The sequence below is a fragment of the Balaenoptera ricei genome, chromosome 11, assembly GCF_028023285.1.
Source record: "Balaenoptera ricei isolate mBalRic1 chromosome 11, mBalRic1.hap2, whole genome shotgun sequence".
In the NCBI taxonomy this organism is placed as follows: Eukaryota; Metazoa; Chordata; class Mammalia; order Artiodactyla; family Balaenopteridae; genus Balaenoptera; species Balaenoptera ricei.
Window position 1 is genome coordinate 1,848,178 of NC_082649.1, and position 25,037 is coordinate 1,873,214.

The 25,037-nt window shown below is 45.2% G+C and overlaps 1 protein-coding gene across 2 annotated transcripts in view; it reads right to left on the reverse strand.

Annotated features, from left to right (window-relative positions):
* Window positions 1-25,037, reverse strand: part of GMDS (GDP-mannose 4,6-dehydratase) — a 490,833-nt gene that overhangs the window by 443,411 nt on the left and 22,385 nt on the right. The gene's annotated exons all lie outside the window — the stretch shown is intronic.

Consider the following 25,037-nt stretch of genomic DNA (forward strand, 5'->3'; position numbering starts at 1 on the left):
CACGAGGAAATTCACTGCCAAGAAGGTCCGCCACCTTGGCCTTGAGGAAGGTCCGTCAGTTCCATGGCCCTGCAGATCTTCCTGAGGGAACCAAGGTGGGTAGAAAAGGAGGGCAGCCCGCCACCCTCAGTCTCCACAAAACACAGCGACAGCAGCTACATCACTGCATCAAACTCGACCCCCCATCACACTCCCACCGTGACACCCAAGCCTCGAGGAGCAGAGCTGCTGAGAAATGAACCTGTTGTGTTTCAACACACACACAAGAACAGGCACACGCCCTCTCAATCTGCCATAAATCGAGTATCCATTGGGTCTCTATTAACAATAACAGTAATGATTATTTTACATCCAACACTTACACGGTCCTTCAAACATGCTCTAAGCACTGTATACTCATTAACTCGGAGGCCACGTGCACAAGCTGTATCGTCTCCACCTGATACGGCAGTGCTGTTTCTACTCCCACCTTACAGATGAGGAAACAGAGGCAACAACAGCAATGTTCCCACCAAGCCGCCCGTGGACATAACCGCATCACATAGAAGTTCCTCAGAGTAAAGATGCTCCGATTTGTCCTCACGCAGCTGATGACATCAGACGTGGCCTCCAGGCAAAAGGTGACCCTGGCAACATTTGACCCTGAGGTCCCAGGCTTCCCCATCTACACCCAGAGCTGACGGCCTCCCCACATCAGCCACCCAGGATACCAAGTCCATTTCTGCTAATTAAAAAACAGTATCAGAACAGATTCTGCTTCACTGTATCTGCTGATGAATTACATATTAGCAGTGTTCTTAAACATGTTATCCAAATTTTTTGTCTAAAAATTTTATCTCACTGTTCAAAGAATTTTAAGTGCTAGGAAGCTACAATAGGGCAATGTAACAATGTTTTAAAAACACAGATTTTGAGGTCAAAGGCTTGGGCTTTTACCAGCTGTGTGACTTCAGCTACATCACTTCATTTCTGCCCCTCATCTGTGAAGTGGGTACACGTCTTCATGAAGTAGGGCACGAAGTTCCTAACAGCAGCTGGTGAACAAGCTAGTCTGGAGGGGACGATGGTGGGCGGGGAACAGACCAGGGAAGAAGCAGAGGATGTCTGCAGAAACCAAAGGGCAATGGGTCACCTCGGGACCAGGTGCAGAGACAGCCCAGATCTGCCAGAGACAGCCCAGATCTGCCAGTTCCGGGTGGGGAGAGGGGACCATAAGAGCCCCAACGGATTCAGGAGACCGGGGGGCGGGGGGAACAATATGACAATCTAAGGAGAGATCCTTCTCTCACCGCCCTCCTCAGAAGCCCACCCCTGCAAGCCCAGGGAATGAAGCGGGGGATTCGTCTAGAAGTGATGGCTGAAGCCCCTCCCACCAGGCTCCACACAGCTCAGCACACAGGCCAGGAGTGGGCATCAGGCCAAAGGCCAGGCATGGAGGGGACGCTCTGAAAAGCTGTGGCCATCGAGGCACTCAGAGGAGTAGGAAAGCAACCTAAGCAGCTGGAGGGCCAAAGGAAGAGATCCCTGATTTCAGAAAGTTTGTGGGCAAGTGGCGGAAAGAACAACAGGAAAGGGTACAAAATAAACGGAGCTGGACCCAGAAGGGCAGCTGTGGTAGGAAGAGGCACGTTTTCCTCCTCGGAGACTAAAGAGGGGAGGAACCGTCCAAGCACAGTGAGACTGTGAAGGGATGGAGGTGTGGGACGGGCTTGATCTCAGTAAGGCAGGAAAAGGACATTTTGCTAAAAGGGACGGGCCTGTGTGAAACCCGGAAAGATGAGGAGAGCACGACAGATCTGGAGTGGTGGCTATGAAGACTAAAACAACTGGACAATGACAGAAGCACAGCTGGCGCCCTAAGTCCGGATTTAATAGAATTTCCCTGTGATTCCCCTTCCAATGTCTGAACGTCCATATGCTGACTCTTCCCCACGAACAAGGATGTTCTGATGCCAAAACACACCCTTGGAAACACACTGCAAGGATACAAGATAATCCACGCCATGACTAGGCACAGAAGAAGAGGGACGCGATTGTCAGAAGAGAGCAACTTGAAGTCTCTCGGCGTCCTTTCATTGAGTAGCCGCCTTGTGCGGGGGAAGCTCTGCTCTCTTTGTGGGCGTAACAATGAGTAACAATGTTGCTTGTCTTCAGGAGCACTGCCAGTTAGCCCAAGAGGCGAGAATAAACGCAAACCACCACACTGCACACAGAAAAGCATCACGACAGCAAAACACACAGACATATCATAGAGCAATTCCAACTTAACTGTAAGACAACTCCTTTATTTAAAAAAGGCAATCGGTCTTCATAATAAAAAATTTAAAAGTATCTTTAAAACTTGATTTCAAGAAGTTGTAGTATCAACCCACAGGAGTACAAAAGGGTTATGAAAAAAAAAATCATTCTAAGGTTCTCCATTTTGAAATTTGGATTGACTGCCAAAGTCAGTAAGATCAGTTAAATTCTCACTTAAAAATAGAAATGAAATTTCAGATAGTACACCCATCCGATTACACTAAAGATGAAAAAAATCCTACACAGGAGTGGCACAATTTCTTGACAAGGGCCAATCATGAAATACAAGTTCTCTGCAGGTACATTAACTAAGTAATTCTCAGTCTGTGGTCTGAATGGCAGCACCTGGGCATGTGAGGCCCGCTCAGGGGTACAGGCCTGAACCATCGATGGCCAGAGAATGGTCAAAGCTGGCCACCAGCACAGGCAGAGATGCCAGAGGCTAGGCAGCATCAAGGCATATTTCAAAATATCAAAGGCCCTCTCTTTCTGGAGGAAAGAAAAGAAAAAGAGGGTCAGGATCTCACCTTACAGAGCCCAAATCAAAGACACCTGGGTCCTTCCGCAGAGACTCTAAGGCTGCAGAGAGACGTACACACCAGAACTAATCGGTTTTCTCAGTTGTCCTCTGGACCGGGGATACGGCCAGAGTGGTAATCACAAATTTCATAATGAATCTTGATCTTTTTCATCATTTGAATTTACTAAGGAAAAAAAAGGGGGTATAAGCAAACACAAATGGTTTGGAAAATAAAGTTTAGGAGCTAAAAGCTAATATGAAGGTTGCGTTTTTCCTTTCCTTTTTCTCATTGCCTTAGGAGAGGACACTGTGAGATCCAGCTGGAGGGCTGCCCACACACTACACTTCACCACTTGAGGAACTTGTCCCTTTGTAGGACAAGTTGAGACACAGCACATGCCGATTAAAATACAGAGCAGGATGCCACTCTGGAATAAATCACAGCTCACGTGGACAAAGCCCCCCAGTCATTCCAAAGAGTTTTTCTGAGCGTTTCCAAAATATTTCATAAACAAAAAGATTTCTTTCTCCGATGTTCCGAAGGCATGAGAACCAACTGGAGACTCCCAGAAGCCTCCTTCATGAGGTATTCCCTCTCCAAGTCATCTGTAGCAATATTACGTAAGTCAGATCTATGAAATTCCACTTTTAAAAGGATTTATCAAAAGGTTCATAGGAGCAAGGAAGATAACACTTCTCAATTCTCAATTCCCACCCACCCCTCTCTTCAAACTATGTCTCTCCCGTCCCTAAATGTCATCTGCATTCATCCAAATGATCAAACACACACTCAGGGCTCATCCCTGCCTCCCTGCTCTTCACCCCCCACATCCAATCCATCAGCAAACCCTACCAATCCAACTTCAAAACATCACACACATCAGTCTCTCCACCTCCCAGCCAAGACTCCTGTCCACTCCACCATCTCCTCCTGCCTGGACCACCCCACCAACCTAACTGGCACCTTCTTTCCCACTCTTGAACCCTCATATCCACGTGGCACAAGTGATCTTCTTCAGCTATGAAGGCGATCACACCACTGTCTTGGTCAAGTACGTTGGTCAAGAGCACAAGGCAAAACCAGGATTTGCATTCCGGTGCGACTCCAAGGCTTCTCCCAGGTTCTGAAAAGGGCTCATCAGTTAGCTCCCCAGTGAAGTGTACGAGGATACATCCCAGCGAGGGAGGAAAGAATGAACGTCGAGCCACGTTACAGAGCAGCCTTAAGTGTTTTAAGTTGATGTCAAGAATAACAATATCCTCCTGCAAAACATGATCGCTGCCAGGGCAGCAGACTGCACAGATCTGTATCAGCACGGTGCTCTCATGTCCACACACATCCCCATTTGTTCCTGAAAATACTGCACTCTTGTAATCGCATATTCTTTATATCAGACAATAGTCAAACATTTTGATCAAAATCACTACTTCTAAATGTGTGTCCATTCAGATATCAACTTGGGGGATCCAACAACGTGGAAGAATTAAACTATACCTTCGACCGCTGTCTGGAGCCAACAATAATGATACTCTAACAGCTGTTTTATTCATTTCCACAACTAAACTGCCAAGATTTGTACTACGTCTCTCCTGCTAGAATCAGTCTACCCACCCTACATGCAAGTTCCTTCACCTATTTCCCAGATCAGTAATAAAGACACTCAGAATTTCTCCCAAGACAGAATCAATGCCTCAGCAGAAAACTCCAGCTGCCCTAGGGCCATTTTTAGAGAACTGGGGCCAAGATGATGTTATAGCTATTAAACATATAACTCAGTTCCCTCAAATCTCATCAGCTTGTGATTAAAAATTAAGTCCCACTCAGGTGTGGGCACACTGGCCCACCTGGCTCTAACTGGCAGGTCTGGGCCTGCATCCTGAGGTCCAGGGGGATTGCATGCGTGCTCACATCCTTTCCTCTCCTGTTCAACCAACTCCCCACCTCCCTCAAGCACCTCACATTGTTACCATTCCCATTTTACAGATGAGGAAGTGGAGAACTAGAGATATTTAGTAAATATCTGTCAAAAAATGAATCAATTAACATACATTTGTTAAAATTTTATTCTGTTAAACACAGGATTATATCCTTAGCAATGATTCTCAAACTTGGCTTCAAATCACCAAAGCTGCCATTACTGAAGCCGCCAAACTGGCCCCGGGAATCAATAACCTTCACCGTGTAAAAACCAAGTGTGCATATAGACAAAAACATGCAGGGAAAGTAGGAAAACGAAACCTGCTCATTTTTAAGATTTGCTGGGACTGCTGTGATGTTCTACTATACGATGTTATTAAAATATTACTTGTACGTCAATTCAAAAATCACTCGTTTATGTTATTGCAATGGAGGCCTGGGCCTATCCCTTAAAAATAGCAAAGGTACCAACTAATGGAACCTGGCATAAATCCACCTACTTAGCTTAGCTGATCGCCAAAACAAGGCCCAGGGCACTGTTTACAGATTTCCACTACAGCATCCGAGTGTGTGAAACAAGCGAGATGGAGGGGGTCTGCAACAAGCCCCTACAGCTACTTCTGCAGAAACAAGTGTTAGCTGGTCTTCCTCGAATAAATTAAACTTGCTAGAAGAACTTCAACTCTGTATCTGGTGTCCCCTCCAGGTACCTTCAAGCATTTGGTCTAATACACACTGAAGACCACTGTCTAGTTGTGTTTACTAATTAAAAGAAAACAAAAATCCATTCTGTCAAGCAAGGACTGAAAACCGCACAACCACCTACACAGATTCACTTATCAAGATCTGAGTAATCAAGGTGCAGGACTGAAACTACTGGCCGATACACACTGAGACTCTCTAGTTGCTGGTGTTTTAACCCAAATGGGCACCGAAAAGAAGTCTCTACTTGAGTATTTGCCACATTTCAGAAATAAATATATGTACAAGGATATTTATTTATATATAATGTTATGTGTACGGTAAATTAGAAACTTTCAAGTAAAAGTGAAGTCTACTGTTAAACATCAATGATACTCTATGTTTAGAAACAATAAATACTTCAAAAACGTTGCCAGATCATTAAAATATCCTACACAATTCCTCCTCTTTGGTTTTACCACTCTTTATATCTTTCTTTATATCAGGTCTGCTTTACTGATTTTGCAATGGAATCATTTAGGGCCCAAGATATTCTTCATTCCAAGCCAAGTTCATAAAATAAATGGATGAGTAAGTTGGGTTGAGCCGGCCCTTTCTGTGCTGGCGCAGGAGAGGACGTGCCTCCAGCTGGTCAGCCGACTCGGGCGGAGGGAACTGTACACCTCTTCAGATCCCGCTCCAGCGCCACCCTGCTGGTCTGGAACGAAGTCACAGCGCCCAGCCGGATCTACAACACGCTTGGGAAAGAAGTTCCGTTCTTTGATTCATCGCCTGACAAGCATTCCCAGTTCTCTGGATTTGATCCACCTGTGGCCCCATCAGTCGCAGTCACAGGCCTGACTCTCGTCCCAGGAGACCTGAGCCACTCCTTGGAAAGGTACCAAGCTCTTAGATGAAATACAAAATGGAAGCACAAAAATGCCTTGCAGTGTTCCATGGAGAAAACACTCATATCAGGAGAGATACACTGTTAAGTGCTTGCCATCCATCAACTCACCTCATTTTACCCCCCCACAAGCCCACGAGGCAGGTACCAACACTATTCCCATTTTTTGCAAGAGAATACTGAGGTGTAACATGAAATTAGCGAAGCTCTGCCTCAGATGACGTGCCAAGTAATAAAACAGTAAAGATGCATACCCTAGGCTGTGGCTTCACCTGACTTTCTTTCACTGTAAGAGATCATATAAAATGGCATCCACATTACAAGGGAACAGCGATGGTTTTCAAGTGGAAACTGCTTTATTTAAAGGGATGGTTATTTTTAAATGTTTTCAATATAGTCAATTACTAAAGAGCAGAAAATTACTAATTTAAACCAGCACTCCTGTTTCAGCATCAATGAATTCAATTCTTGCCTCTAAGCCACTAGAAGATAACACCCACAGGTCATCTCCCCAGAAGCACAGAAGTCGAGGCTCCAGGCTCCCGCAGAGCTGTCAGCTCCGTAAGGACACCAGCAGCACTCACCCAGGCCCCTCGACAGCGGGCAAATTAACTACCGACAACTCAGGCGGCCAGGAGGCCCCACTCTTGGCAGCAAGATGCCGGTTACCACCGAGGAGGGAGGGTTTAGAGTCAGGGAGTGATGGGGGCACAGGGGCTCCTGCACAAAACGGGACTATGGATCTGACTATTTTACCCAAATGCTCAGAATTCTCTCCTCAGACACAAAGTTCAATTTAGCTAAAACTCATCAGTGGTCAAACAGAAGTAATTTTAGCTTTTCCATATTTAATACTTTACTTCCAAAACCAAAGGTAAAGCTGCCTACAAAAATAGTATCAAGAGCTTTCTTTTAGTCTCTGCAGCTGCCTCACTGAACTGTCTGAACTGAGCAGTCACATAATCAACCTCCTCCTTGAGCTCCCCAAATGTTCTCCTTTGATACGGACCAGGGTCACTACTGAAGTAGGAAAAGGTAGTAAGAGGTTTCCATTCTTATTCTTTGCAGCAGTGGACTACTTCCCAGGTAATTTCAACTTTAAAGAATCCAACAAATAGTTATTGCCTCTCCTACAATGTTTAAGATTCTTTACCAAATGCTGCAGGGGTATCAAGGTGAGCAAGTCTCGGTTCTCAAGGAGCTTAATGTGCAAAATAAGGGTAAGCTGATAACCCCTTAACTCTAGCACACTGCGGAGGGTCAGAGGCAGACGAGGGCACATCTGGGAAAGGAGGGACCAGGAAGCTGTCCTCAAGTACCTGACACTCGAGCTCCGTCAGGACGGATAACAATAGGGAGAGCAACAGGGAGAGGCCCCCGCCGGGAAGATACCCCACCAGCAACAATGTGGGCGGTGAGGACGGTGAGGGAGGGTGAAAGAACAGCCCACTATCCACTGTGGCCAAACCTGTGATGACCTTGTGGAAGGGCTAGAATGCCAGGCCTGTGACTCAACTCACAGTATCAGCAACAACACTCTGAAGAAAACAGACCTCAGACTTCTGTGACCTGGGGGAGAGTGACCCCGGGAAAACGAATGGCATGGCAAATCCCCGGTTAGGGTTAATGAAAACAGACAGGAACAGTGGTGCTGAGAAGGGACAAGGACAGATCAGAAAAATGAAAGGGACAGAACATATGGTAATAAACTGGTCTGGGAAAAGGGAACAGAAAACCATTCAAAGGGAACAGATGTTTTGAGCTTGAGTAATAGGAAGACAAATCAAGCTAATAACAGAACTAGGAGCTGGGGGGGAGGAGGGGCGGTCGGGAGTGTAGATGTTTCTTCTTACCCGTGCTGACTTCAAGGTTTAGGGAGAAGAGCCGGTAGAGATGTCAAAAGAACAACCATTAACTCAGGCTAATGTGATCTCTGGAGCATCAATTTTCCAATCCATAATGGTGACTCCCAAAACTACATGACTCTATTGTCAGAATCAACTGGGGAGCCTATTCCAAGCAAAGACCCTTGGGAGCTCCCTGGTGGCCTAGTGGTTAGGATTCTGGGCTTTCACTGCCATGGTCCCAGGTTCAATCCCTGGTCGGGGAGCTGAGATCCCATAAGCAGCGTGGTACGGCCGGGCGCGGGGTGCAGGGGCGGGAAGCAAAGACCCCAGACCCCACCCTGAGAAGCCCTGACGAATGAGGTCTAGACAAGGCCCAGGGACCTGTATTACTCAGAAGCCAAGAATGGGGCCCTTGTTCACTCTGCAGTTCATCACCTCCTGTCTCCGTGGTTCTGAGGATACTTCCAGAACGTACTCACTTCGATGGCATGTGCAGAATGAGAAGCTCGCCCACCTCTCCAAGGGCTGGAAACACACTTCCACATCTGAAGCCGTTATTTCTCGGTCTGTACTGTACTCGTCATGGGGATGGGCTTCGCTGTTCCACCACAGACTGATGGTTTAGGACTACGAGTACCAATCCCTGCAACTCAAAGGTCAATTCTGCTCAAACGTTCTGTGACCAAGATACCTCGCGACTCCACGACTACTAGGCTGATGACAACGTATGGCAAGCCGTCCTCTTTCTCCGCGATGGAGTTCGGTTGTATTACGGGATGACCTGCACGATCAACATAAACCTTTCACAAACTTCACTAACTTTGATGTATATTTCAATAAACGTCTTTCTACTTCAAACCCTCCCACTCCTACCTCTTCTCCTTTTCGCCTCAGTTTCAAGACAGAGGTGACGTCATTAAGTCAAGAAGACCCCTCAGCCAACGGAACATGAGACAGGAGGGAAGGGGGCAGGGCACAACCCTTAAAGAATGATGTAGCCGTTGAGGACACGACAGAAACTGGTGAGAACTGATTAGGTCCAAGATGGCAGAAGATTCAGCTTCCACTAAACCTTGAGCCTCATTATATGCTCACTGTAATACATCAGCTAAATGACACACCCACAGGTGCCATGTCAGTTCTGAGGCTGACCATCAAACACCAAAAAGTGGGCAGTGGTCCAGTTCGTGGAAATCCCCACCCCTTCTCCAAAACAGTTCGAATAATCTTCCCACTCATTAGCCTATGAAATTACCCAGCCTAAAATCCCTAACCACTCCATATTTCAGGGCTGCTCTCGCTTTCTGAGATGGCCCACGCTCTACCCATGGAGTGTGTATCTCCCAAAATAAACCTGCTTTCCCACTTAGCTCCTGGGGCAGGGTCCCTTGCCTACCTGCTTGTATCCCACACAAGCGTCCTATAGTAATAAATCTACTTCTTGCCTACCACTTTGCCTCTCACAGAAATCCTTCTGCGCTGAGACATAAAGAACCTGGGCTTCAGTAAGTCTTGACACCAGGTGAGTGATTTTAACTAAAAGACAGTGGGTTCGAGTCCCAGTCTGGGTTTTGGCTGGGTTCACGTCCCATCTGAGGTGCAACTGGGTTCTAGTTCCATCTGAGGTGTGTGGTTTCAAAAACATTCAACTTGCAACTTTTATGAAAAGCACAAAAGGCTTTTTCTTTTATTTTATATTTTATTTCTAAAGAAAATAATCAGGAAGGGAAAAAAGAGCAAGTGTGGGATGAAAACCTGATATTACAAACCATGGGAATTTTTTTTTTTTAATGTTTGTAGTAAAAGAGCAAACACACTTAGTATTAGAGTAGCCTTAGCCCCATCTACTGCCAGTTTTCTCTTGTTAAAAAAAACAAAAAAAATTTAGTAAAAGACAATCTTTGACACACTCACTGCACTCTCTTTATACAACACTTCTGTCTTAATTCTTACAGTTATCTTATCTTACTATGCAGCTAATCTCATTATCCTCATTCCTACAAATGAGGAAGCCAACCCTTGGACAAGTTAAGTTTTGGTTCCAGGTCTCACTTCCTGTACGGGGCAGAGCTGGAATTCCCGCCCAGAGCTTCCTCAGGGCAGGGTCCTTGGCCACGGTCCTAAGGGCATGCCACAATCCAGGAGAGAACGTAAAGATGGGAGGAAACCAGCTTATCTTGGATCCCACCTATGCCCAAGTTCCCTCACTTTCCCTTACATGACATCTATTTGTGTTTTCCTGCAGAGACCGGGCTCCCTCAGGAAAGAGACAAGTGTCACTCACGCCTGACGCAGCACCCATCACTGCCTGCCACAAAGATGGCTGTTAACAGTGTTGTGAAGGAACATGGCCAAGCAGTTTGCTAGGGCTTTTCCACGGGCTCTCGTGGCCCACGTGCCCACGGCCTAAAGGGGGCTCTGCAAATGAACAGAGGCATTCCGGCTGACACAATCACTGGGGTGCCGCTGGCACTTCGGGGGTGGAGACCAGGACGCTAGAAGCACTGCAGCGCCCGGGACAGCCCGCATGGCTGAGGGCGGTCCTGTGTCCCTCACAACGTTCAGAAGTCCTGCTGGGTGTTCCTGTGCGGAAAAACAAAACTTGTTCACAATTATCTGAATGCAGAACCTAACTGGGTTTTCGCGTACGCACAAAGTATGTGCTACAAAGCATGTTAAGGAAAACTACGACTTTACGCCAAATTTAACCAAATTAGACCGTTTTAAAAAGATGGTGACGCCAACATGGCCGCTAGTGCTTGCTGAGCTGCCACCACCCCCCGCAGATGTCACAGTCTGCACCTGCGGCCGTCACATCCGGACTCCACGGTAGGGGCAGGCGGCGGAGCACCTCGTGTGTTCCCACGCAGCCGCGTCTCACGTTTATACGCGGAAACACAGAGTCTCCTGACAAACTACTCACTTCCCTTTTTCTCTCTTGGTTATACCAAAAACATCGTACGGACTTAAAAAAACATAATGTGTGTCGTTAAGATACGTTATCTTAGCCACGAATTTCATTTTAAGATTGTAAAGGCGTCAAATATACATGAAATGGCCACACGGACCCCTGAAATAGTGGAAGCTTAGTGAAAGTGTTATTAAAAAAGGCATATAAATATTACCTGTCTTTCTCAATTCAGTGTGATGCAAGTCAAGCCAGGTAGTTCCCACACCTCAGGAAGTCCTAACTTAATCTCAGCTCTGTCAGCAGTTTGGACGGTGTGCATGAGGTGAGGTACCCAGTGATCAATGCACTTTTGTATTCTACACACACCAGAGCTTAATTCTTAAATTCACTGTCATTTCTGAAGCAACGTACAAAATAAAACTAATTTAAAACAATTTTAAAGTAGGAGGAAATGGCATTAAAATACTCACAGTGCAAAATTTTTTTTAAACTTTATAAGGAAATATGAAAAATAAAGTTGGGGAAAATGTGCTTCACAATTTTTAAAGGTCAATTCCTTACGGAATATTTTTTAAACACACACATACATATAAAGTTGTTTAAACCCAATAAATAAACATTGCATCTAAAAGTATTATAACACTAAATTATAGCTTTAAGCACTTTCTACCAATTTTCACTTCCTTACTTTATCATTACAACGAAAGATTCCATTTATCATCATGACAAAAGAGATTCCATTTTCATACCAAGCCACCAAAATAAATGAAAGATAAGTAGAATTAAAAAGTGCTACCCACACATACTTTTTTTGTTGTTTTATTTTCCTAATCATGGGGGAGGGGCAACACCCATGCAACTTTGTCTACACTCTTCACACACAGCAATAGTTTTTAAAAGTCACGTCAATTTCCTGGACAGAAATTAATACCTCAACAAAGACCCACTGTTGAAGACTCCTGGCTACCACATGGCTACCCGCGTACAGAAGTGGAAAATCAGCAGTCGATGGAACATATATCAAGACCATCCGACACAGTAACACTGCTTCTGACCCAGCACAGCAGAGCCATGTTCAATAAAGGCTATTCTGTTAGTCACAACCACTCCTTAAACTTTAGTCTTTGGAATTGATCACTGGGTCATGAGCCCTCACCTCTGGCACACCATCCAAACTGCTGACAGAGCCTCTGCTTCACAAAAAAGGACAAGAAAACATTATGTTTAATCATCTCAATTAAGACTTTGGTTTCCTTTCTGAGGTAATTATACTCGCACGAAGTTTTAACAAGAGTAAATAAAACCATGGTAATTTTAAAACATGTTTATAAAAATTTATTTCATCTTTTCTCCGGCAAAAGTTTTAACCGGAATTAGCAGAAAGGAAAAAAACCTGATTTGAACTTCACCTTCTTTTCCCTTTTCCTACTATGTAACAGAAGTGACTCCGTCCCAAAATGACTCTAACGACTCTGCCCAAAAATGCTGAAGCAAAAAGAAAAGGACCCACATAAATAGGAAACTGGACATTTAAATTTTTGAATAGGTGTTTTATTTTCTAATATACCTTAAGCTTATCAGAAAAAGAATCCTAATTCCAGGAAATCTGTGATTGAAAAACAAAAAGAACCAAAATTAAGATGCTATGTCGTGATCTGCTAAAAAAAAAAAAAAAAAAAAAAAAAGCAAGTATCCCAAGGGTTAATTTTACTTGAACTTTATTGCACATATATTCCAAAATAAAGCAAATATTTTGGCATTTTAATGCTTTTTGTCTAATGTTAGTGGGAAGCTACAGAGTAAATTCCTTCTCATGGAATAAAGTAGCTTTTTAAATTCTTCTTGGGAAATAATAAGTCCACAAAAATTACGTGTTGATTTTTTAGGTACTGTGTGTCTCTTCATTTTCCAAAGAACAGAAGCATAAAACAAAACAATATGAACCATGCTGACAGTATAAATCTCTATATCTATTAATTTTATTTGTAACTATGGAAAGTATGTCAAAATAAACCTATAAATTATCATAACATTCTAAAATGACAATTTGGGGGGACTTAACTTCAGCCAAAAAGGTAAATAATGTTCATGCTTTTATATAAATCTAAACAAAACACAGTATACAGGTCCAAAAACTTGTAAATACTAGTCAGTGACACATTTAAAAAGGCAATCTTCTGCCTTAACATTCTAAGATTGTGTTAAAAAAAAAATCAATTCTCAGAATGGTTTTTATGAACTGGTCTCTCTGAAGTGAAAACAGCTGCGAAACAGAGTAATCCTCACGGACTGAAAATGCAGACGCTACCAGACTTGAGCCACCTGGTGGCTCGCCGCCCTCACTGCACCGGGAGGCGCCCGGTGGCTCGCCGCCCTCACTGCACCGGGAGGCGCCTGGTGCCACGCACACGCCCTCGAACTGCACTCGCGTTCTGTCTCACTGCGGGTGCCAAGACCAAAGAGAACCTACACTCACCATTAGTCAGGAGCGCTCTCGGTCGTCACTCCACCAAGAAGCACTTCATACAAGGAACTGTCGCCAGGCACGGAGCCCACTGCTGAAAACCCACCATGGCAGGTCTCTGTCACTGTTTTCATGTCTTTTCAGCAGTGATGCCTACACTGCGTGTTGAATCCAAAACAAATTCAAAGTCACTGCGGATCACACAGAGGCCTGCCTGTGGTTTACTGACCTCTTGCCTGGGTCTGGGCAGCTCAGAACAGAGCAAACGTACTCCTAACAGGACAGTCTTAACTGCCAGCAAGGCGGCAAGAGGTGCTCAGAGACAAGGATAAAGAAACCCAGAAAAAAGTTAAAGAGGTAGAATCTGTCAATAAGAGGAAAGTTGCAGAATGTCAATCTTTATGTCCCTGCCTGACATTAAATTACGTCCACCAAAAGAATTCCCAAAGAGATCCTTAAGGTGCTCAAATTTTTATAAAAGCAACACGTCCATCTTAAAACAGAAAAGCCTAGGAGCTAAAGGGCATCCCAGCCGCTGCTGCCACGGCTGATTCCACTGGCAGGGGCACTAGGCACCCCCTGTCAGAGCGCCCCGCACTCCTGCCTCATCCCCATGGTTGAAGGCCACAGCTCGCCCAGTGGAAACATGGAAGGGACAGAAGCTCTCTGAGGACGCCTCTGGTTCACCCTCCTGCCCAGGTTCTTGGTGGAGGCTAGGCTGCTATAAAAAGACTAGCTTCCTGAGGAAGGTGGATAGTTTTGGGAAAAGAACTTGGCTGGAAGGCGGAGGCTCCTTTGCCGGCTGTTTCTCCAGCTCCTTGTGTGGTCCTGAGTAAGCTGCTAACCTCGACCACGTCAATGGTCAGGTCTATAAAAGTGACCACACTTCCCGTCAAAGGCCTGCCTGGTCCTGCACCGTCCGCCTTCACAGGGGCGCCCGCGGCTGGAGAGGTCTGGCCTCGCCGTGAACACATCAACAAGGGAGGCTCAGGACACTGTCACAGGACGTCTTCCTCGGCGCAAATCAAAGGGCCTCACTTCCTTGGAAGGCTCTAACAAGATAAGATGGCTTCCATTTTCAAAGCTTCCCAAGTCCAGGCTGCCGTGAAATAAACCGCACTGCGAGGAACACGGGCCCTGCGTCCCCAGGAGGCCGCAGCAAGGCGGGGCGACCAGGGAAACACTCGCGAAGAGGCCAGCCCTCCTGAGCCTCTCCCAGTCTGCAGGGCCGAAGGGGAGATTCGAGTGCCAGCCCTTCCGTCACTCTTTAAGAAATCACCACTAGGACACGACAAGGGTATCAGTGGGAGGATGGGAGCATCAGTCAGAAGGCCTGGGTTCAGATCCCAGCTCGGTCCTTCCCGGCCCACATGGGGCAAGGAAGCAGTGCACGACGCCCAGGGCAGGTGGGGAGGAGGGTGAGGTGAGCCTGCTGGCGGAAGGGGCAGAGGAGGCAGCCTCGACCGGGCGCCGGACGGCCATCTGCCTTGACCACGACCGGCAATCGGGCACGTGGACACACGCACACGCGTGTACAAATCCACGCGACCCCCAGGACTCCACGTCTCCTCAAGGAGGGGCTACCTTGTCAACAGCTGTCCCCTCACTGCCCGCGCCTCATAGCAGGAAAAAGTACTTGTTAGGAAGTGAAATGTGTCCAAAATACTGAGAGGCTTTGCGGGCCCTGCTCTAAACTGATGTACTTTGTTTCTCCTTCAGTGACACAGCTTTCAATCTGTTTATTTTCCTTTTCCACAATGTGAAAGCACGCTAGGACTCTTCAATGACTGGGAGGTCCAAGGTTATATCAATAATTTTTAATCATGCCCCAGAGATCACTGGATTAGAAACAGAGAATGAGGGAATCGAGCAATAAAGAAAAGTAGAGCTGCAGACAGAAATGAGAAAGGGGATTTTTATTTTCCTGAGATAAGGTATTTTACAGGATCAGAAAGTTATGACTGTGAAACTGGAAGAGGTGAGAAGTGTGGAAACTTCAACACCACATCAGATTTCTCACCAAGTTCGAGAAGAAGCAAGCACTGTGCACGTCCTGGTGTCTGGAATACACGCAGCAGAGATCACGGGGCCTAACCAGCAGAGTCCCACTAGTTCACGAGGTGCCCCGAGCCCACCCCTAAGACCACTCTTCATCAGGATGGCAAGAAACAGACGTCAACAATTCAGGTGAGGCAAACACCTGCCCCTGCTACCCCAGAGAGAGAACACAGTGTCCTTATTCATAAAGCTGAGTCTCTAATTTCTAACAATCTATTCATTTGAAATGCAATTTCAATTTTGGACATATTCAAAAATGTAATTTTAAAATGCAATTTCCTATTTCATCATACAAAAGACTTTATAATCCTATAGTGTTCATTTTTTATTTGTCATAATGGTATAAATATTTAGCCTAATTTACTTTGTGTTTTTAACTCTCTCTCTGCCTTTGACAGATAAAATTTTCTCTAACATTGGTGTGCCTGAATGTCTGATTTCAACTCAAATGTTCTTTTGACGATGTCGTACTTCTCTCTGTACCCTTTAACTGGGAGCAGGGGGCCGGATGCACGTTGGGGAATGGAGTTGACTCATGAAAACCAGGTAAGGGGGAACAGTCCTGACGGCCCACAGGCTCAGAGACTAGACTGTGACCTGCATCCTGGCAAAGGAAGGGAGGCCCAGAGGAGTGACTGAATTTAACATGGCACCAAGTGTGTTGTGGTTTATCTCGACAGAATACACTGCTTCTGACCTGAAATTCCTCTCACTCCAATAAAGATGAGCTGGGCCCTTGGCTCTGGACCACAGTGGACAGTGCCTGAAGCAGAGGAGGAAATACAGAAGGTCCCAGATCGTGGGCACAGGCCTGGAGAAGCAGTCCCAGTCCTCTCTACTTGACAGGTTCTACAGAAAGTCAGCCTGAGTCATTAGCAAAGGCCCTGGATGGGGGCTGTGCACCCCCTCTGCCTGGATTATTCTGCTGCCTTTTCATCTGAAAGGTTTCTAAGAACTTTTCTTGGTGTGTCTTGAATGGTTCATACTTGTTAGTTTTATAGGAATGTGTGTTCATAGGAAGCCTGTTAATCAAATTGCCAACATAAATTACTTTTCCTCATTTTTGAAGCCCTGTCCAATTAATAAAAGGCCGATGCTTATGTGCTCAAGTTATTTGAGGCCGCCGGGGGGCTGGAGGGAGTTCCATTTATTGATTCAATGCAGTCTTTCCTGTCACTTTGAGGACATTTACTCAATTTTGAAATGAAAAATGATGGTAAAATTGGAAAAGAATATGTAAGAAAAGAGATTTCTGAAAAACAATTCCCCAATTTAAAAATAATACAGGCTTCCCTGTCAGGCTTTGCTGCCAGCTGTTATTCAAACGTGTGCTCCTGCCAGCGCAAGGCGGCCGTGGGGAGGCCGACACCAGCAGGAAACCAGGGCATTTATGATGGAGTTCCTGTTATTGACCTACTCGTAGACACAATGCCAAGTTTCTTAGACACAGTCCAGTAGTCCCACCGTGGAAGCCTTGTGTGTGTACCGCTGTGACACTTAGGCTGCAATTTTTGTTTCATGTGTCAATATTTTTTTAAATGACTTTTAAAACGTCCCTCCACTATTTCCTGTAATGGTTTAGAGAAAGTGGTTGACTCTAAAATGAATTCTCTGTGTTTTTTACATAGTGTCTAACTGGTATACCAAAGTAATGTATGTAGTTAAGGTAGATCCCAATGTTTTCTTCCTCGATGGTACATTTTGACAGACGACTTTCAGTGGACCTTTTAGGTGGAGGATGGAAGGTGGGGGGGTAAGGTGGGGGAAACACCTTCACAGCAGTACAAGAAATGGTCACATAATTTTTTAGGAAAACTAATGCATTTTGAATAAAAATTACCAGTAAGATAATATCAGCATGGACCAAAATATATCAGCATTTAACATTTTTCGTAAGAAGGGAGGTGGGGCAAGGGTTTGGTTTCGCCTGAGGTGAGGCTGAGGTATCTCTGAACAACCTGACTTTCAAACGTCCTTACTTCGGTGACACGCATCCCTAAAGAAAGCTGTTTTGGGCAGTGACAAGACCAGTGCCTCGGGTTGTCTTTGCTTCAGTGGTGCCAAGTATACATCACGTATGAAGTTCCTGTCACCAGGCCACGGACGTTAACTAGTGTCTAACTATTACAGGGGCCATTACCCCATCACCTTTGTTGGCCTGATGCAGGAGGGGTAGTGTCTGTGCTGCCGGTGTGGGACTCAGTGAGAAAACCAGGGATCATCACATCATCTGTCGTTACGTCACTGAGAACACGTGGCAAAGCACTTGGGTCCACCGCTTGGCCACAGCACTCCTCCTCAGCCCCGCCCCTCGTGCATCAGGAGCAGTCTGTCGGCTCTCTCCTACACTTACTTCAAGGCCAAAGGCTAAGATAAGCATTGTTTCCATAACAAAAATCAATCTACAGTATGTGTGTCTTGACAAAGTTTTTCCTAACACTGACATTTTTTATGTGAAAAGTTTTACAAAGGAAAATAGTAACGACTGATATGTACTGACCATTTACTATCTGACAGGCATTATTCTCAACACTTGAACATACATTTTCTCACTTAATTCTCCAAGCAATCTCCAAGGTAGACAGATCTCCACTTTGCAAATGAGGAAGTTGAAGATCCAGCATAAGCTGGCCAGAGTCACGCTGACAAGAAGTGGCAGAGCTGACGCACCCAACACCAAGCAGCACGGTCTGTGGTCTAAGACGCAAGACTCCTCATCCTCTGCTCAAGACACCATTAGTTGCATATAAAACTTCCTCACTGAAAAGGCCATCTCCTCAAGTCCAATCCTGCAGAAAACCCCACACGTTCTGCCTCCAAAATACATTCCAAATCTGACCTCTTCTCACCATGCCTTCCCACCCGAGTCACAATCTCCTTGTGTCCAAACCATCCTAAGGGCATCCAGCTGATCTCCCTTCTCCCGCTGCTGCCCTCTACCGTCCACCCTCCACGCAGCAGCCAGAAAGAGGCTTGTCGACTCTCAAATCAGACCATGACACTCTTCTGGTTGACACCCTCTGTTTGTTTCCAGTTTCATGAGGATAAAACCCAAACACTCTGCCAAGTTCTAATAGGTCCTGAACGACGTGATCTCTGGACACATCAGAGGCCTTGCCAGGGAGCTCTGACACCAGAGCCTGAGCACCTGACGCTAGCGCCTCCTGCGATCTGCTCCCCCAGATCGCTACATGGCTGACTCCTTTTCACTGCTGTGTCCAAGCCCTGAGGGCCTTTTGTTTGTTTTGCAGGGCTTCTGCATGTGTGTGAGAGAGAGAAAGGTGTTGATAATACCATCGATTTCCTTAATAGATATACTACCATGATGTGCTTTGTTTCATCATGTGTCAGTTTTCACAGATAGTTTTTTCCAAGCAATTTGTCCATTTTTCATTGAAATACTTTGATAGTAGAACAGAGAACATAACAAAAAGCACAGATATTCAAATCTGAAATCAGACGTCCCATTCAAAGTGCTGTTTCCTCTGCCCCTGGGTGGCTCTGGGGTCTTACAGCAGGTGGCTGCACTGGATGGCAAACCCCAGGGGTGCCCCTGGGGAGCACCGGAAGGCACCAGAAGCTTGGCTATACTTATCTCTTGCATGAACTCATGCATCTCTTTAAGGGCTCCTTTGTCAATTCCATAGTAAACAAGGGAAAACAACTTGAGCAGAATCCAAATGGCCATTACATCAACTTCAGACCCAACCAGCCCACTGTCGCCCACCCAACCTCATATGCATATGCTACTTTGTCTGAGTGACAAGATGCAGATCATAAAGCAATGGTTCTCAAACTTTCATCTGTATCTGAATCACTCATTAAAACACAGATTGCTGGACCCCTCCCTCCAGAGTTCCATTCAGAAGGTCTAGCATGTGGCCTGGAGATTACAAACAAATTCCCAGTTGATGCCACTGCTGCTAATCTGGGGAGCATACTTTGAGAACCTCCGTGTAAAGATTTTCCAGGCATATTTGTTCAGGAACAGTGCAATTAATATTCCTTAATCTGAGGATTTCCTTACTTGCAATCTGGGATGGCTGCTTCCAGGGGCCATGAAGATAGGATAAGCACATTGGTGAACCCCCAGAAATCCGCTCAGTGTGATGTTCACAATAATGCCACTGAAGTTGAGGATGACCATGAAAACCTAAGTTACTCAAAATTAGTTGCAGCTGCATGTAAGTTAAAAGCTAACACATGTCACATAAAAAAAGTCTGGCAGTAGTCAGTCCAGGGATGGTGTGGCTGTGGATTACTAGGTCAACAATAATTGGGGAGCTAGGCTCCTTCTACCTTTCTACTGTCGGAGCTCCAGACATCACATCCACAAACCAGGTAGCAGGAAAGAGGAAGGTGAAGGCTAGGGGGCACTTCTCCCAACTCCTTTTAAGCAGCCCTTCCAAGTCCCACAAAGCATTTCCACTTACATTCCTTGGCCAGAATTCAGTACAGAGTCAGAGTGACTCTAAGGAAGCTGGAAAATGCCATCTTTTAACTAAGCACAGAGCTGATCCAAATAACACAGGAAATGTGTTTATAAGGAAGAAGAGAAGAATAGTAATCAACTAACTGGCTGTCTATGCCACAGTGAAAACAAAATATTGAGGTTATACAAAGTTTGGAATTGTAATCAAACTTAGAAAATTTGTATCAAATTGCCCATTAGCTTATTTATCTACATTGCTTCTAGAAGTCTTTTGTTCCTAGAAGATGCTCAACAAATATTTGTTGAAGGAATGAACACCATCCATGAGAGCAACTTACACACCACCATTAAATAAAAATAAACATGGTTCTCCTATTAGACCCCTCCTTCTCTTCCGCCATGGAAGGCCTTCCCATTGGAAGGTTATCCTGGGAAAACTGGGAATATGAACACTGCCAGAGCAATTTTCTTAAGGACTAAGGGGTTACACAAGTGAATTCCTCTGGGTCGGAAAAACTGAGATCATTTCTCTAAAATAGCACCTCGGGAACCAAGAAGTTAAGCGCATATATATATCTATCTATATATAGAGAGAGATAGATATATATCTCCTTATCCTTCCCTCACCACTTTGCAGGGCCTCAAAGAGGTCCTGCTCAGCCCACGCATCTTAAATGCTCGCAGGGAACTGTCCACGTGGTTGTTCAAAACACTCAGACTGTGGACGAGCTCAGTGCCACTGAAATTCCCAAAGGGAAGTGAAAGCACTTTGGAAAATAACATGCCCAACATGTGGTAATTTGAGAGCCCACATTTTTGAAAGACCATTTTTTACCATTTTCTTCAAGTAAAACTTGCACATTTTTGTTAAATAACTGAATTCTGAGGCCTGCAGAGTGGACTATGCTAAGAAAGCCGTGAAACCTCCATCTCAGCACTGCTCACTATCACCATCTTTATTTAAGGAAAAATAAGGATGCCTTGGGTTCAGGTGCTCTAACCTTCTCAGCAGCACAGACGCTCACCTGACCTGCAGCTCTGTCCAAGCACAGAGCAGGGACATGACTGAACAGACCCCAAGCTCAGCTCTAGACACCCCCTCCATCACGCCGAGATCGCCACCTCTTTGGGCTCTCCATCACCGTACCTGTTAATGAGGGTCCTGCCCCCAGCAGTGTGGGCCCCTGAGTCAGTGTTCACCGGGCCATTGCAAAGAAAGAAGGATTTAAGATAAGGTCAGAGAAGCCCAAAGCTCAACACCCAGACCTCTTACAAAACCTCTACTCTTGAGGTTACTCCCTAACTACTCTGGTGTTAACTACCCTTTATTGTAAATGACGGCAATACTCAGTATTAGTATATGACAGGGTTTGTGTTTGTTTGTGTTATTTTAAATATCCCTAGGAGACAAAATAAAAGCACTGGTAGCCCCGTACGGGACCCAGAATTAACACATCTTGGAGGGTAGACGCTGCTGAAGACTCCCTTCCAGCGGGTCCCTCAGTCAGGCTGGCTTCTGAGAGCCTCCCCTCTAGGGGCGCAGTCCCCGCACAACACGCACATGTCCTCGGCCAAGGCCTCCTCTCCAACAGGCAGGCCCCAACACCTGCCGTCTGGGACTTCGCGAGCGCCGAGTGAAAAAAATAAAAACCACGCTCAAATCCTGAAGTATGAACCAGCTTGAACACACACACACAGCTGAAGAAATGAATCCGAGAAGAACTTCTACTGCCTATACTCCTTATATGTAGCATTATCAAACATGTACATTTACTAAAACCTCTGAAAATCGGGTAAGTAGTCCTAAAAAAGGACAAAGTAGGATACATTAATTCTTAAACTAAGGGGAAAATCTATCTTGGAGGTTTCAGCACATGACTTATCACAGTGGTTAACACGAGGTTTAAGACTGATTCTCAAGCTGCTTCAATGAAACCGGGGCTCCGTGAACGAGTGCCCGGCTCAGCACGACCGAGAACCGAGCTGGTTACGTCTGAACAAGGCAGCCTGGGCACGCGTAGAGGGACACAGTGCTGTGGGCAGCACACGAGAAAGAGACACTAACTGTTCATCCCACGCTCCAGAGAAACAAGGAGCGTCACATACATGGAGTTCTCTGGCTACTGAAGGTTGCCCAGTTTAGATTTTTTATTCTAGTTAACAAGTGTGTCTAGAATAGCTCAGAAACACACCCATCTTCCACAGGTGGCACTGCGGGAACGCGAGGTCGGGGCCAGCCCAGCGCCGCCGCTGGGAGAAGGCGTGAGTAAAATATGCGCATACGGTACCAAGAGCACCTGGCCTGCACACGCGAGATGCACAACACACTTTAGCTGTCGCCACACAAAACGGCCCTGGCCGGGGTCTGCTCACCACCCAGGGTCCTAACGAAACCCCGAACGTGTTTATCCATCCCTCCCAGTGCAAGTCAGCCCTGGGAGGGAGCCGAGCGTGGGTCAGAAGTGCACATGAGGCTCAGCACTGACCCCGAGACAAAAGAGGACGTCAGCTGGGGGCTTCCTCCCGGCAGTGGATTTCTTACTCCGAAGAGAGAGAGAGTCAGACAGAAAGCGGCAGGGCAGGGAGTCTCCTCCTAAGCCTTGGCCTCTGGACACGGTACCTGGAGGTGCTTCAGCCACCCTGCACCCTCTCCAATCACACGTGGCTCATCACTTTTGAAGCGTGTGATGACTTCCTAACAGCAGCCTTATCTGTTTACTTGTCTATAACGTCTGCCCTCCCGCCGCGATCCCAGAAGCAGAGGAAAGCTGTTCGGGGGGTGCCTGTGTAAGGTCCCTTACGTGGGTTCTTAACCACTGAGGCCGAGCCTCCCTCTGGCTGCTACCCCTGTTCTTAGCCCTGGGCCAGAGCCCGGAGGACGCCCACCCAGCACTTGTTGAAGAAGTAATTACCTTCTTCCCGGGGAGAATATTTGACAAGTATCTGTTTTTCAAATAACGTATGATTATTTTCAACGCGTCCTGATAGCATTTTCAATGATTCTTTCTCCTATAATCCCCAAATTTGCCTTTTAAACTTTAGATAAGACCAGGACAGTAGTGCTATCTGTCCTACATGTTTAAGTAGGGCTTACGTCCAAAGATGTTCCTTTTTGGGGACTTCCCTGGTGGCGCAGCGGGTAAGACTCTGCGCTCCCAATGCAGGGGGCCCAGGTTCGATTCCTGGTCAGGGAACTAGATCCCACATGCGTGCCGCAACTAAGAGTTTGCATGCCACAACAAAGGAGCCGGTGAGACGCAACTAAGGAGCACACCTGCCACAACTAAGGAGCCCATCTGCCATAACCAAGACCCGGCGCAACCAAGTAAATAAAAAAATAAAATAAACATTAAAAAAAAAACCCAAAGATGCTCCTTTTTAGTGAAATTCCTCCCTCAAAAAAGCAGTAGGCAATTTTTTTTAACTCCCAAAGGACCTGTAAGGCAAAAAAACAATAATTTTTTTCATGTTAGTATTATTAAAATCTTCTATGCTACAGGATCAGAAAACATTAGTGAAAATGAGTCCAGAAAACTACTACAGAATTCTAAATTCCCATAAATATTTATTCCACTTGGAAACAAGACTTCTAATCTGTCAGGTAAGCCAAAATGGGAATTAAAATTAAGTACTCTTGTAAGACATAATACATCAGCAACTTTCCCACCGCTTTTCCCAGTTCAGTCACCTAAAATTTAATTAAACTTTCAACAACTGATAATTTAACCCATCCCTTCTGAATTATAGTTCATTCAATTAAATAAATATAGCAGAATTCTGTGGAGAATTTCATAGTACCTACTTGTTTTTCATTTAGAAACTGTGTTAAATTTCTCTGTAATTCAATTGATTAAAAAGTCAACTAGATGTGATATTTTGTGATGTGATAAAGAAAAGTTACACTACCTTTGACATGAACTTTTTTTAACATCTGGATTTAATTATAAAATAGCAATACCTCAACTAACTCCTTAAGTGGCCTGAATGTTATTTTCTACTTGGGAAAGTTAGAGTTCAAGAAGGTCTTTCTCAATGACTTAAAGAGGCAAGCACACGAACATGTTAATGATTTAGAATTTTCCCAAACTTAGACAAAACATTACTTCAGCAAGAGCATTTGCAGGACTACGGTTTCGAAGAATATGTATGACAGGAAAAGAAACGAAAAAAATCAAAGGCACAAAATTTCAAGAATATTACAATTTTTAGAACATAATCTTAGTTACAGGATACTCCTTATAGTTAAAACTTAAACACACAAATTCTCTGAAAATTGCACAATCCCGAACTCAGGTTTCTATAAAATTCCTATAAAGAGTGTAGCTGCTGGAGAAAACATCCTAGGTAGCCTGTGCATTAGAAAGGGCCTGCTTACTCTTTTTCTTTTAGTTATCTTTTTCAGTATACAAAAGTTACATTGACTTTTTGAAAAATTAGAAACACTGAGTTTACTACTTGAGAGTGACCTTAAGATAATCTTACACTTGTGTGTAGCCCGACACAGACTCTGACCTCAGACTGTAGGGCACATTGTTATCTTCCTAAAAAGTAAAAAGAGCAGTTATTTTCTGAATAGGTAGTTCTGTTTTTTTAAAAAAAAAATCACTTTAAAATTTTAAAAAGAAAAGCACCATCTTTTCCTATCATTTCTTCTGTGTGCTTTTGTCCTTTTCATTTCTCTTCTCTAGGTTACTCCCTCTCCAGGTGACATAAGAACCTCAGGGTCACAGAGGTAAAAAAAAATACTCCCCACTGTACCTCATTTCCCAGTATTTTTTAACTCACTAAAGGGAGCACAGGCTCTCCCTGCAAATATCTGTTCACAGTACATATTAGAAATCATAAAACCCTGATGCAAAGGAAAAGTTCAACATCAGGGAGCAAATGTCTCTCAGGAAAGCCACTTTAGACCACCGTGACTCAGGAGTGGCTCCACTCTTTCGCACGGAGCAGCCCCCTGATTTGCGGCCGTCGGAGAGGCCCGAGGCAACCTCTGCAGCG